We start from the raw sequence: 15,760 nt of genomic DNA on the forward strand, positions 1-15,760 counted from the left end.
AAGAGTGGGGGTTGCTCTTATAAAGTCTTTCTTTCTTATTTAAATTAAAACATCTCAGGTTAAGAGCTTGTTGGAATGTGCTCATTTTGTCTAAGGTTTTAAGTTCTCTTTTCGGTAATCCATTTAATCTCTCTTTATATTCTGCTGCACTGGAATTAAAAGACACTTGGAAATTCCATTGTATAACCCATTTATCTGCTAATGCTTCTGTAGTCTTTGATCTAAAATTAGTTTCCTGGTTACTTTAAATTATTTTGGAAGCTCCATAGTACACTGCCCAATTTTCTATGGCTAAGATGGTGTATTTGGCAAACGGGTGGCTTGCCACTATTGTTATGCCAATCTCTGTATATGTATCCACTGTTGTTACTGCATATTTTTGTTGGTTGGGGTGACTTAATGGTCTTATAAAATCTATCTGTGGGCAGAAGTTAAAGGTGTTGGGTTTGTATGTATCTATGGTTTAGTGTATCCATATTTCTCCAGGTTAGTTTTACATTGCTCACAATTAGCTATATAGCCTTTTAAATTTGATGTCTTGTCACCTTTTGATTTCTGTCTTAACAGCCATCTGAACAGTGAGTGTGTGCCTAAATGTCCTTTCTGCTTATGTAATTATATGAATGTTTGTGGAGTGTAAGCTGCTCACAGCGTCTGTTTACTTTTAAATTAATCTTTCTGTTTTATTATAGTTCCTGGGGGTACTTGGGGTATGTCCCATTCATAGTCTGATTTTCTTCTGAGTTGTAGAGGTGGTAATGAACGTCTTCATGAGTTGTGTGGATTTCTGTGTAGCTTTAATTTGGGTACGTTTTGTGTGTCAATTGTTATGTTCCTTGTTAATTCATCTAATTATCTATTAAATTGGTGGCCTTTGAATGATCTTTTTGTTTTTTGTTTTTTGAGATAGGATCCTTCTCTGTCACTCAGGCTTGAGTGCACTAGCATGGTCTCAGCTCACCGCAGCCTCAACCTTCCCAGCTCAAACGATTCTCCTGCCTCAGCCTTACAAGTAGCTACGACTACAGGTGTGTGCCACCACGTATGGCTAATTTTTTTCTTATCTTTTGTAGAGACAGGGGTCTTGCTGTGTTGCCCAGGCTGGTCTCCAAATCCTGTGCTTAAGCAATCTTCTCACTTCAGCCTCCTAAAGTGTTGGGATTACAGGCATGAGCCACTGTGCCCAGCCTAAGTTATCTTTTTGGTACGCTGATATGTGTCATAAATATCTTAATTCTCTTTGATGATTGATATAGTTCCTCTCAGTAAGATTTGGACCATATGTCATTGTCATTAATTTTAAAATAATTTTGTTTCCATTTGTGTGATTATGGGGCTACTTCGTTGTGACTCCTCATGAATTTGTGAGTATATACACATATATACATTCCTTCGATTTTCTGATACTGAGTGTCCAACTGCTGTAACAACTGCAATCAGTTCTGTATGCTGTGGAGAGAGTAATTCGACTCCTTCAGGATTATATGGTCCTGGAGTCTGAGTGCTGCTGCTGTTCACTGGGTCTGGCCTTTTGGGTCATGGAAGCTGATCCTTCCGTCAACCAGGTGTTAGGCAAGACATTAAACCCGACCAGGACACATTTTCCTATATTGTCACGATTTTTCTTGTCTGCAGAATAAATTCTGGCAAATCTATTTTAGTCTTGTGAATCTGCTCCCTGAGAAGAACTGGTTGACCCTCAAAGCTGGTGTCTCCACCCTGGATGTATCTGTTCCGTGTGAGCAGTTTTGGATCAATTTGGATACCTGTTGGTTTTCCAGGACTCAGTTTTATCCAGTGGAGAAAAGGCATATGGCATTTTATTGTAATGTTGTTGCCAGTCAGATGCTTAGTGTTTGTTAGGGCTTCGTGTATAAGCCGTACGTATTTTTGAATGGGCTGTATTTGTTGTTTGAGTATGGGAATTTTGCTGTCTGAAATCCAATCAGACGGAAGATTTAGAATCTGATTTCTATGTCCATAATGATCACGTTCTATTTTCATCACTCATCAGGACTTTCAACCCAAGTTGTGAATCTGAAGATGGGTAATGCAGTCTTTGAAATGTGCTAATGTAGTCTTTGAGTGTTTTAGTTCTTGTCCCTATGTGAAGTCTTGGGATTTTCTAGGTATATTGGTTCCAAGATGATGTTTAAGTAAGGTGGACGCCGTCTCCAGTATCCGGATAAAACTGTTAGTCTTTGTGCTTCTTGTTTGTTTTTGGCAGCTTAAGGGCTTTTATTTTATCTGTTACTGTGGTTGAGATGTTTCTCCCTTCCGATAATCATCAGACTTCTAAAAATTTGCAGTTGCTGCCTGGGCTTGTGTTTTTATCTGTATTAATAGTCTATCCCAATAATCTTAAATGTGTTATTAATTGGGATTTTTTCCTGTTTAATTTGTTCCTAGTCATTATTTACCATTATGATGTTATCTGTGTATAATATTATTAGTGACTTGTAGCACGATGTGTCCACCACTGGGTTACTTAAGGGTGTGCGTCTGCTGCCTGAACCCTGAAGGCTGAGCAGTGAGCCAAAGCCAGGGTGCCCAGCCTAGGAGCAGGTGTCCCTGAGAGGCCAGACATCCTGTGGAGTATCTGAGAACCTTCCGAGAAAACAGTCTCATTGCTTAAACACAGTAGGCAAAGAGCCAGAAAATTAGCTTAAGCAGTTTAGAAATGATAGGTGGTGTGGATCTCCACAGCTTTCCTACCACCATCCAGGAGTCCCTGTATGTAAGTCCTAAGTCCTAATACATTCATTTACTTCTCGAACTGGACTTGTCCAAGTCATTCTTTGGTTTCTTGGTTTCTTTCCAGTTTGGGGGATGCATGTCACAGTCCCAAGTTTTTCTTGTTATAGATGTGTGTGTGTGTGTGTGTGTGTGTATATATATATATTTTTTTTTTTTTTTTTGAGACGGAGTCTCGCTCTGTTGCCCAGGCTGGAGTGCAGTGGCCGGATCTCAGCTCACTGCAAGCTCCGCCTTCCGGGTTCCCGCCATTCTCCTGCCTCAGCCTCCCCAGTAGCTGGGACTACAGGCGCCGCCACCACGCCCGGCTAATTTTTTGTATTTTTAGTAGAGACGGGGTTTCGCCGTGTTAGCCAGGATGGTCTCGATCTCCCGACCTCGTGATCCGCCCGCCTCGGCCTCCCAAAGTGCTGGGATTACAGGTGTGAGCCACCGCGCCCGGCCAGATGTATATTTTGATTGGTCTATGTGTGATGATAACATGGAGTGAACTATTATTGAACTATTTAGATATCCCTGTGGTAATCTTTTGAATTGGTATTGTTTACCTTCCCACGTAAAATTGGTATATTCCTGGCTTTCTTTATTTATTGGTGTGGCAAAGAACACATCTGACATGTCATGATTGTATAGAATTTGTCACTATGATTAATCATCTTATTAATGAGCTCTTCTACATCTGGTAATGCTCTTAGCATTTTAGTTGAGACTTTATTTAAATTTCTATACTCAATAGTTAATCGATAGCTCCTGTTTGTTTTTAAGACAGGCCATACTGAACTATTAAAGTTATTTGAAATGACAATTGTAACAATGTCTTCCTCGAGTAGTTCTACAATCTTTGTTGTTATTTCTTTAAGTCCTTTCTTTAATGAGTACTGTTTGGTGCATGTAGCCTGCTGTGGTGTAGGCAGTCTTATGGACTTCATTTTCATTTGTACGAGGTTAGAAAATTTTAGTTCATTTAGTTTCTTAATAGACCATTATAAGTTAAAAAGGTTTGGAATAAGATTCGTTTCTGTAATGTCTTACAATTTGGACAAGCAGTAAAAAGTGCAAGGTATAGCTTTAGAGTCACAGAACAGACAGAAGCAGAGGCAAGAAAGCCTCAAGTTGACTTACCCCTGAGTCCTTCTGTATGAATGTTTATGTCAGAATGTGGTGCATTGTATTTTAGAAAGCTTACTTGTGATCCAGAGCCTTAAAAAAATGGTATGTATGTATATATCTGTCAATTTGTATATAGCTAATTGTCCATATGGTCTGTTATCCCCAGGTTTGAGCATTATATCCTGCACCTGGAGGGTTTCTAGTTTTTAAAGAGTTTTGTTTGTTTGTTAGTTTGTTTTTTGAGACGGAGTTTCACTCTTGTTGCCCAGGCTGGAGTGCAATGGCGGGATCTCGGCTCACCGCCACCTGCGCCTCCCGGGTGCAAGTGATTCTCCTGCCTCAGTCTCTTCAGTAGCTGGGATTACAGGCATGCGCCACTACGCCTGGCTAATTTTGTGTTTTTAGTAGAGACGGGGTTTCACCATGTTGCTCAGGCTGGTCTCAAAATCCCGACCTCAGGTGATCTGCCGGCCTCGGCCTCCCAAAGTGCTGAGATTACAGGCGTGTGCCACTGCACCCTGCCCTGTGCCCATTTTTAAATGGAGTTATTTGTTTTTTGCTTGTTGATTTGTTTCAGTTTCAGTTCCTTATAGATTCTGGATATTAGACCTTTTTCAGATGTATAGTTTGTGAGTATTTTCTCCCAAACTGTGCACTCTGCTGATAGTTTCTTTTTTTTTCTTTCTTTTTTTTTTTTTTTTTTGAGACAGAGTCTCGCTCCTGTCGCCCTGTCACCCAGGCTGGAGTGCAGTGGCACGATCTCGGCTCACTGCAACCTCAGCCCCCCGGGTTCAAGTGATTCTCCTGCCTCAACCTCCCGAGTAGCTGGGACTATAGGCGCCCCTGGGACTATAGGCGCCCGCCACCATGCCCAGCTACTTTTTTTGTATTTTTAGTAGAGATGGGGTTTCACCGTGTTAGCTAGGATGGTCTCGATCTCCTGACCTCGTGATCCACCCGCCCCGGCCTCCCAAAGTGCTGGGATTACAGGCGTGAGCCACCACACCCTGCCCTAGTTTCTTCTACTGTGCAGAAGCTCCTTAGTTTAACTAGGTCCCACCTGTCAATTTTTGTTTTTGTTGCAATTGCTTTTGATCACTTAGTCATAAATTATTTGCTAAGGCTGATATCCAGAAGAGTATTTCCCAGGTTTTCTGCTAGGATTTTTATAGTTGGAGGTCTTATATTTAAATATTTAATCCGTCTTGAATTAATTTTTGCATATGGTAAAAGGTAGGTCCAGCTTCATTTTCTGCATATGGCTAGTAAGGCGCCAAATTTGTGTTAAACTGTGTTGTGAAAAAACCAAACTCTGTAAAATATTTTAAAGTGGTTTATTCTGAGCCAATATAAGTGATTTCAGCCCAAGGAAACACAGTCTCAAGGAGTCTTGGGAAAGTGCCCTTGAGGTGATCAGATTACAGTTTTTTGTTTTTGTTTTTGTTTTAAGACAGAGTCTGGCTCTGTAGCCCAGGCTGGGGTGCAGTGGCGCCATCTCGCCTCATTGCAACCTCCGCCTCCTGGGTCCCGGTTCAAGCAATTCTCCTGCCTTAGCCTTCTGAGTAGCTGGGATTACAGGCACGCACCACCATACCCAGCTAATTTTTGTATTTTTAGTAGAGACGGGGGTTTCACCATTTTGGCCAGGCTGGTCTTGAACTCCTGACCTCGTGATCTGACCCCCTCATTGTAGCTTTTTAAAACATTTTCAGGAGGCAAGAGTTACAGGCAAATATATAAATCAATACATGGAAGGTATACATTGGTTTGGCCTGAAGAGGTGGGCTATCTTGAAGCAGGGGCTTATAGGTTATAGATATATTCACAGATTCTTTAATTTCAGTTGGATTAGTAAAACTCTGTCTAAAACTTGGAATCAGCAGAAAGAAATGTTTTAAGTTAGGATAATAATGCTATGTAACAAGATTGATGACCTGCAGGTGTGACTTAAATCATGCCTGGCATGGTCTTAGGTCTTTTTTTTTTTTTTTTTGAGATGGAGTCTTGCTCTGTCGCCCAGGCTGGGGTGCAGTGCCGCGATCTCGGCTCACTGCAAGCTCCGCCTCCCGGGTTCACGCCCTTCTCCTGCCTCAGTCTCCCGAGTAGCTGGGACTACAGGCGCCCGCCACCTCGCCCGGCTAGTTTTTTGTATTTTTAGTAGAGATGGGGTTTCACCGTGTTAGCCAGGATGGTCTCGATCTCCTGACCTCGTGATCCGCCCGCCTCGGCCTCCCAAAGTGCTGGGATTACAGGCTTGAGCCACCGCGCCCGGCCCAGGTCTTGTTTATAATTTGATATCTCATTACCACAATGAGTCTGTTTTGTCAATCTTATGATCTCTATTTTCAGATGAATCCTGGTCAGTTTTTGTGCCTTTAATTTAAAAGTAAGAGGGTAAAATGAGGTGTGTCCTACCTCCCTCCTCATAGTGGCCAGAACTGTTTTTTAAGTGAGACTGCAGACTTTTTTGCAGACCCCTTGGCCACAAGGGGTCTCTTCTGTCAGTGGAGGGCTTAGGATTTTATTTTATTATCATTTTTTTTAGAGACAGGATCTCACTCTTTTGCCCAGGGTGGAGTGCAGTGGCACAGTCATAGCTCACTGTAACCTTGAACTCCTGGCCTCAAGTGATTCTCCCACTTCAGTTTCTTGAGTAGCTAGGACTATAGGCATGAGCCACGATGTCTGGCTAATTTTTAATTTTTTTTTGTAGAGATGGGGTTTTGCTGTTTCCCAGGCTGATCTTGAACTCCTAGCCTTAAGCTATCCTCTCACCTCAGCCTCCTGCATGGCTAGGACTACAGTGTGTGACCCCATGCTCAGCTAAAAATTTTATTTTTAGTTTACATTTGTTACATCAGGAATAGAAAATTAATATAGTACCCAACAGTTACAATTATTTTAATTTCAAAACCCAGTCTTGGTTCAGAAGCCAGACCTCCTTCGAATTAGACATGGAACTAATGAATGCACCCTCCAACCAACTCTGTCCCACTTGAAGATGGTGAGGGTAGGGCGCCCAAGAGAAACAGTGCTTGACAAAGACAATCTTACCAGTTCTGTAACCCCTACACTCATCCTGTTCTTTGTATATTTGAAGCTGACCATAAGGGAGGAATCACGGACCAGTTCCCTGGCCATTTCCTTCCTAAATTCTGCATTGAGAGATCTGTGGTATCTGATGTATCTAAATTGGCAATTCAAAGTACAGCAGAGATGCATTTTAATAACCTGCTACATATGCAAATAGTAGTTGCTAAATAAACACATGCAGGCCTTGAGACTGAACTATGTGTCACATTTTCACATCTGCTATTAGAACATAATGTCTTCCTTCTACAAAGCAAACTTTCCTACCCTGTCAGTTTACTCCTCAATAATTTGTCTTAAGTTGTGACAAGGATACAAATCATGAATGAAAAAAAAAAAACTTGTCTTATGATATTTTGTGCAAATAATGGTTGCCAAAGAAAGGCCTTGCTGATATTAACTACAGTTTGCACCAACTTGCCCCATGTCCAAACTAGGAAAGTGACAAAGACAGATCTCTCAGTGGCTGCTACATGCTAGTTTTTTTCAGGAAGATTTAAATTTTGTTACCATAAAGACAGGAAATAAAAACAGGCATGTATGAGTTATTATTATCAATATCACCAGTCTGATACTTGAGTGAAATATCATTATCTAAATCAATCTTAATGTGATCACCTAAATGAGTTCTCACCTCTGAGACTAATTGCTTTCTTGTGCTGAGAAGTGAAGATGACTGTTGATTTAGTACCAAGAGATTAATTACTTTCAGGGCTCCTTCAGAGATCATTTCTACTCCATCTGAAAGATTGATCTGTTTGAATTCAAATTATACCACTCAGATATTGAACAAAAAGCAGCTGAAGAGAAGAAAAATACCTTCCTAGGCATTGGGATAAAAGGTGGGGGTTGGGGAATCTGATTTTCATGTTGGAGAATTGCATTTATGGAGTCTAAACTGCCCAGCTCCCGTCAGACTCATCCTGGACTCTTGCCTTTTGCTTCCTCTGCCTGGGGAGACAGCACTCTGTGAATGCATGCTCCAGCTGTGTGGCCCCAGCCTGGTCTTCTGGGAATGAGGAGTGTTGGCAGGAGGTGAGGAATCACCATAATAAGCTCTTATTAACTGATGTCTCTTGGGATTCTCCTTGGCGGGTTCAAAAGGAAACTTTAAAAACATTTACTTCCTCTGATAGAGCGGTCAACAGCAAACCTGTAGTGAAAGGATCACAGGTTTCCAGAGAGCAAGCTAATTAGAAAATCCCAAGGGGGTAAAACTCTGCAGCATGCCGGTGACTTGGTTGCCAATTATGATATATATTGTACTCAGGATTACAGGATATATAATATTTATATATGTTTTTATGCATGCATATGTATATGTGTATATGTTATACACACATAAGCTTACTATTTATTTTGAAAATATTTTAGACTTATAGCAAAAGTTACAAAAATTAATTAAAAATAGGCTTCACTCAGCTTATCCTAAGGCTAACGTTTTACCTGATCATAGTATTGTTTCCAAAACCAGAAAGTTATCATTGATACAACGCGATTGACTAAAATACAGGCCTTACTCAAATTTCCCCAGCTTTCTCACTCATGTCTAATCCAGGATCCCACACTGCATTTGATTGTCACAGCTTCTTAATCTCTTTCCATCTCTGATGGTTCCTCAGTCTTTCCTTGTCTTTTTAGACCTTGACACTTGCTAGGAGTTCTACTCAGTTGTCTTGTTGAATGGCCCTGCGTTTGAGTTTGTTGGCTGTTTGTTCATTATTAAATAGAGGACATGCATTTGGCAAAAGTGCCACAGAAGTTATATTGTATGCTTCCTAGAGCATTATATCAGGAGGCATATAATACCAATCCATCTTGTTAGTAATGATGTTAATCTTAATTAGCAAAACTGAGTTTTCAGTTAGGAGATGATTGGGGTCGAAACACACCAAACCGGTAGAATGCTCCAGCCTGGACAAGAAACTGGCTTGATGGAAGCCAATAGCTTTGTAAAAAATTAAATTTTAATTTCAAATTCGGGGGGGTACTTGTGCAGGTTTATTATTAGGTTGGTGCAAAAGTGACTGCGATTTTTGCCATTACATTCAATGGCAAAACCCACAAACACTTTTGCACTAACCTAATACAAGGGCAGATTGTGTGATGCTGAGGTTTGGGCTTCTGAGGATCCCATTACCCAAAGAGTGAACATAGTACTCAGTAGGAAGGTTTTCAGCCCTTGCTCCTTCCCTCACTCCCTCCTCTTGGAGTCCCCAGTGTCTGTTGCTCTAACTTTATGTCCATGTGCACCCAGAGTTTAGCCCCCACTAGTAAGTGACAACACATGAGATTTGCTTTTCTGTTTCTGTGCTAATTCACTTAGGATAATGACCTCCAGCTGCATACGTGTTGCTGCAAAGGACAAAATTCTATTCTTTTTTTATGGCAGTATAGTACTCCATGATATATATGTACCACATTTTCTTAATGCAATCCATTGTTGATGGTCATCTAGTTGATTCTATGTCCATGCTATTGTGAATAGTGCTGCAATAAACCTATGAGCTCAGGTGTCTTTTTGGTAGAACAATATATTTACCCTTGAATATGTACCAGTAATGGGATTCATGGGTTGAATGATCGTTCTAGGTTCCTTGAGAAATCTCCTAACTGCTTTCTACAGGGGCTGAACTAATTTACATTCCCACATAAGCATTCCCTTTTCTCCACAGCCTTGCCAGCATCTGTTATATTGTTACTTTTTAGTGATACTCATTCTGACTGGTGTGAGATGATATCTCATTGTGGTTTTGATTTGTATTTCTCTGATAGTGATGTTGAACTTTTTTTTAACGTATTTGTTGGCTGTGTTTATGTCTTCTTTTGAAAATTGTCTATTCATGTCCTTTGCCCATTTTTAAATGGAGTTATTTGTTTTTTTGCTTGTTGATTTATTTCAGTTCCTTACAGATTCTGGATATTAGACCTTTGTCAGATGTATAGTTTCTGAATATTTTCTCCCATTCTGTAGGTTGTCTGTTTATTCTGTTGATAGTTTCTTTTGCTGTGCAGAAGCTCTTTAGTTTAATTAGGCCCCACTTGTCAATTTTTGATTTTGTTGCAATTGCTTTTGAGCACCTAGTCATAAATTATTTGCCAAGGCGAATGTCCAGAAGTGTATTTCCTAGGTTTTCTTCTAGGATTTTTTATAGTTTGAGGTCTTACATTTAAATCTTTAATTCATCTTATTTTTTGTATATGGTGAGAAGTAGGAGTCTAATTTCATTCTTCTGCATATGGTTAGCCAGTTTTCCCAGCACCATTTATTGAATAGGGAGTCCTTTTCCCATAAGCACTGGCTTTGATGCATTCTAAGTGTTTCTTACTTTTGACCATGACCTATAATAACAACAATAGCAAGAATGATAAAAATAAAAAATAAAAGACATAGGCTGGGAACGATGGCTCATGCCTGTAATCGCAGCACTTTGGGAGGCCAAGGTGGGCAGATCATGAGGTCAGGAGTTCAAGACCAGCCTGGCCAACATGGTGAAACCCGTCTCTACCAAAAATATAAAAATTAGCTGGGTGTGGTGGTGCACACCTGTAATCCTAGCTACTCAGGAGGCTGAGGCAGGAGAATCGCTTGAACCTGGGAGGCAGAGGTTGCAGTGAGCCAAGATCATGCCACTGCATCCCAGCCTGGGTGACGGAGCAAGACTTCTCCGTCTCAAAAAGAAAATAAATAAATAAATAAATAACACTTACTGAGCCGGACACTGTACTAAATGTTTTCCATTTAATATTGTTTTCATTTAATTCTTACGACAAATTATGAGATAGGTACTGAGAGAGCAGGAGCACCGTCATCTCAAACAAACACTGCCACTTTAAGTTCCAGCTCCCTTTCTAGCTTCATGCATTTCAAGGAAATCACTTCTAACTACAAGCAACCAGAAAAGAGCAGACAGTAACACACAGATAAGACAACTCGGGGACAGAGAAAGGCGGGGCGGAAGTCTCTTAAGTACTGCCAAACTTCACCCTCATACACTGGAGCCCCAGTAAAACAGTGGGCCTTAGTAAGCACATTCCTTTCCCTTCAGGTGCTCTAAGATAGGGAAGCCAAAGGCAGACTCGGGGATATGCCTGCAGCTGCAGAAAAATGTATGGGAACAGACACACAACTGTCCCTCCCAGATAAGCAAAACAAAGAGTCACAGAAGCAATCCAAGCCTCTGATAAACTCTCCCACCCTGAATCCTTTTATTTATTTATCTTTTTTGAGACGAGTTTCACTCTCTTGTTGCCCAGGTTGGAGTGCAATGGCGTGATCTCAGCTCACCACAACCTCCGCCTCCCGGGTTCAAGTGATTCTCCTGCCTCAGCCTCCCGAGTAGCTGGGATTACAGGCATGTGCCACCACGCCCAGCTAACTTTGTATTTTTAGTAGAGATGGGTTTCTCCATGTTGGTCAGGCTGGTCTCGAACTCCCGACCTCAAGTGATCCACCTGACTCGGTCTCCGAAAGTGCTGGGATTACAGGCATGAGCCCCTGTGCCAGGCCTGAATCCTTAAAAACTCTTACTCTGTAAGAGAGTGCAGCTTCTGACCTAACTAGGTCAGAAGTCTCTCACGGGTTTGTTTTCTGAAATAAACCTGTCTACTGTCGAGCCACTCTTCGTCCTTCTCTCCTCTTTCTTTAATTCTTACAGGTACTATTATTGTGTTCACAGTTTTTATGTGAAGAAACAGATGCAATGGGATTCGGAATCTTGCCCAAGGTCACAAAGTTCCTATGAGCCAGTGTCAAGATGCAAGTTTAGGCTGCCTGGCTCCTGACTATTCCACACAAATCATGTGACCTCTTAACAGCCCAAGGGCTACAGAAGTAATCCATGTCGTGAAAGGATCCAGCCCACCTACAATCACTCACCCCACACACTACATGCACCACACACATACCACATGCATACACATTATACACGCACCACACATACCACACATCACAGATACACACATGCACCACACACACCACTCACCCCCACACACACCCACACCCAGCTACACTACAGACCACACACACTACACATCATACACTACACATCATACACTAAGTACATCATACACTAAGCACACACCCCTCTACACCACATCATACATATACACATGCACTACACACTACACACACCACAACATACACCACACACACTACACACACCACACTTCCCCTACACATCCATACCCCTATCACACCTGGCTAGATACAGATCCCAGATACACAGATGCACTACATACCTAATTCTCCCTCTCACCTCTACACATACCTCTTTACAAATAGCATAACTCTAAACCCCATACATACCAAATAATTTCTTAAGTATTACTCATAGGATATCACATATATCATAGATACATTACATCTACTCACCCACCACGCACCCACAGTACACACGCAGTCATGCACATACCACTCACAAATCACACTCACACACAGACGCATGCACAGTAACATAGACATACTCTGAAGAAAAGTTATGCAAACAAAATTTGTCTCTGTCAGATGTGATGCTCCAAGATTTTGTTTTGTCTTTCATTTTATTTTCTAGAATGCTGCACACTGCCCACTACATTAATGGCTCTCGCAAGGTGGGGCAACCCTACCTGTAGCCAACTAGACTGAGATAACAGTATTAGCCTCTTCTCTATGTATCCAATTTGAGGCCAGACAACAGAGGCACCTGGGTGGGTGAGGACAGTGTAGACTGGCTGTGCTGTAGACATTTTTGAGAAAATTTGTGATTGTGAGTGGGGTATGTGGGTTATACTTTTTGGGTTTCATGATATAAATTTTGAGAATGCTTGATTCAATGATTTGTCATCTCTTTTGCTTAATAAGAGATACACACTTTGATGAAGAGCCACAAGAGAATGTCTAAAATACTTTTAAGAAATATTTGTGGGCCAGACACAGTGGTGCACACCTGTAATCCCAGCCCTTTGGGAGGCTGAGGCAGGCGAATTGCATGAGCCCAGGAGTTCAAGACCAGCCTGGGCAACATGGCAAGAGCTCATCTCTACTAAAAATTTAATAATCAGCCAGGCACAGATGCCCTGTATTTCTAGCTACTAGGGAGGCTGAAGCGGGAAGATGGCTTGAGCCCTGGAGGTCGAGGCTGCAGTGAGCCAAGATTGAGCCACTGTATTCCAGCCTGGGCAACAGAATGAGACCCTGTCTTTTTAAAAAAGAAAAAAAAAGTGTTTTTGAAGAAAAGTCCAATCTCTTGTAAATAAAGTCTTTATACTCATTTATACTTTCTAGGTAATGACTAACACAATGAAAACTAAGCTCTTTATGAGGTCTTTGCAGTAAAGGGTTGATTCAGCAGAAAAAAAAAGCCTTGCCTGTGTCAACCCCCAATAACCAAAAGGATCAGAATCTAGTTTAAAGAGAGTTTATTCAAGCACAAAGTTGAGGATAGGCCTGCCTGGGAAGCACAGATTCCAAAGAATGGAAGTCACTGCTCCAAAGTGTAGAATTTGAGATTGCTTGTATAGACAAAGCGTGCGGAAGTGTAACAGACTTTCCACATCTTTCTGTATAAAGGTTAATGCATAGTTATGACAATCTGAGTAGGTCAAGGTAGTCTTGTTCCTTCCTTCCTTCCTTCCTTCCTTCCTTCCTTCCTTCCTTCCTTCCTTCCTTCCTTCCTTCCTTCCTTCCCTTTCCCTTTTCGTTCCATCCTTCCTTCTTTCCTTTCTTCCTTTTACTTTCTTTCTTGGAAACGCATATTTAGCATTCTACACTGAAGATGTAACGGTCATAGAGGGACTTGGGTGTCATCTGGTCTGAGTTAGGTACAGGACAATAAAGGAGGCAGTTAATCTAAACATCAGTGATTGGAAAGAGGGGTGAAGGTCTGGTTTCTGGTCTCCTAGTCATTTATAGAACAAGAACAAAAATGAAGAGAGTTAAGCTGTAATCTAAGAAGCACAATTGTAAACATTCTATGTGATTCAGTCTCCAGGACTTAACTTCTCCTTTGGCATAATGCATTTACAGGGTCCTGAAATTTTATTTTCTTTCACACCTGGCTATTAAGAGGCTATGTCTAAGCCCTTGGAATATCCTGCCTGATAAAAATGTTTTTATTTACTTGGGGTTTGGGATACCACAGACAGTCTATGTGAACAATATGATTTATGGTGTGGGCCTTGGCTCATGCAGTACCAGCTTGGCCTTCGGATGGGTTGGAGACTCAGGTTAGCCACTCCAGTAGTCAGTCATATCTATTTGACTCACCTCTGAGAGAAACTCTGGACACCCAGGCTTGAGTTTCCTTCCCTGGTTGACAATAGTCTATATGCATTGTCATACACTGTTGCTGGGAGAACTAAGCACTGTCTATACAACTGCACAGGGAAAAGACAACTGGAAGTCTGTTGTGGTCTTTTCTGGATACTATGTATGTTTTACCTTTGGTCATTTAATTTATTTTTCCCAGCTTTATTGAGGTATAACTGGTATCCAGAAAATGGCACATAATTAATGTATACAATTTGGACATAGGTACATACTCATGTTACCATCACCTCAATAAAGGTAATGAACACATCCATCAATTTCAGAAGTTTCCTTTTATCCTTTTGTTGTTGTTTTTGATAAGAACATTTAACATGAGAAAAATCCTCTAAAATTTTTAAGTGCACAATACCTTATTGTTAACTTATGCACTATGTTGTACAGCAGTTCTTCAGAACTTATTTTATGTAACTGTAAATTTATTCCCATTGAATAACAACTCTCCATATCCCTGTCCCCCATCTCCTGGTAACCAGGATTCTATTGTCTACTTTTATATGTTTGACTATTTTAAATACCTCATATGAGAGGAATCAGGCAGTATCTGTCCTACTGTAACTGACTTATTTCATTTAGTATCATGTCTTTCAAGTCCATCTAAATGACTGCAAATGGTAGGATTTCCTTCTTTTTAAAAGGCTGAATAATAGTCTGTTGTTCGTATGTTTGTGTATACATATGTGTATTTTCTTTACCCATTCATCTCTCAATAGACATTTGGGTTGTTTCTATCTTGGCTATTGTGGATAATGCTACAATCAATGGGAGTGCAAATACCTCTTCAAGATTATAATTTTTATTCTTTTGGCTATATACCCACAAGTATTATTGCTGGATTATTTGGCAGTTCTATTTTAATTCTTTTTTTCAGGAAACTCCATTCCATTTTCCATAATAGCTGTATTAATTCACATCTCCACCAACAATGTATAAGGGTTCCCTTTTCATTACATCTTTGACAATACTCTTTTCTTTTTTGTTGATTGATTGATTAAGGACATTCTAACAGGTATGAGATGATATTTCATTGTGGTTTTGATTCCTGTTTCTCTGATGATTAGCGATGTTGAGCATCTTTTTATATATCTGCTGGCCATGGCCATTTGTAGATCTTTGGAGAAACATGTGTACTCAGGTCCTTTGCTCATTTTTATATCAAGTTATTTTTGTTTTTGCTATCGAGTTATAGGAGTTCCTTATGTTGGAAATTAACCCATCATCAGACATGTTATTTGAAAATATTTTCTCTCATTCTTTGGGTTGTCTTTTTATTTCATAGGTTGTTTCCTTTGTAATGCAGAAACTTTTTAGTTTGATATAGTCTATTGTCCATAGACAAAAATAGTCCACTTGTCTATTTTTGCTTTTTTATTTTTGCCTGTCTTTTTGCTGTCAGATATATTAAATCATTGCCTGGACCTAGGAAAGTCAAGGAGCTTTACCTCTATGTTTTCTTCTAGGATTTTTTGGGTTATATTACTTATGTTTTAGTGGTTAATC

This window comes from Papio anubis, chromosome 15, assembly GCF_008728515.1.
Source record: "Papio anubis isolate 15944 chromosome 15, Panubis1.0, whole genome shotgun sequence".
In the NCBI taxonomy this organism is placed as follows: Eukaryota; Metazoa; Chordata; class Mammalia; order Primates; family Cercopithecidae; genus Papio; species Papio anubis.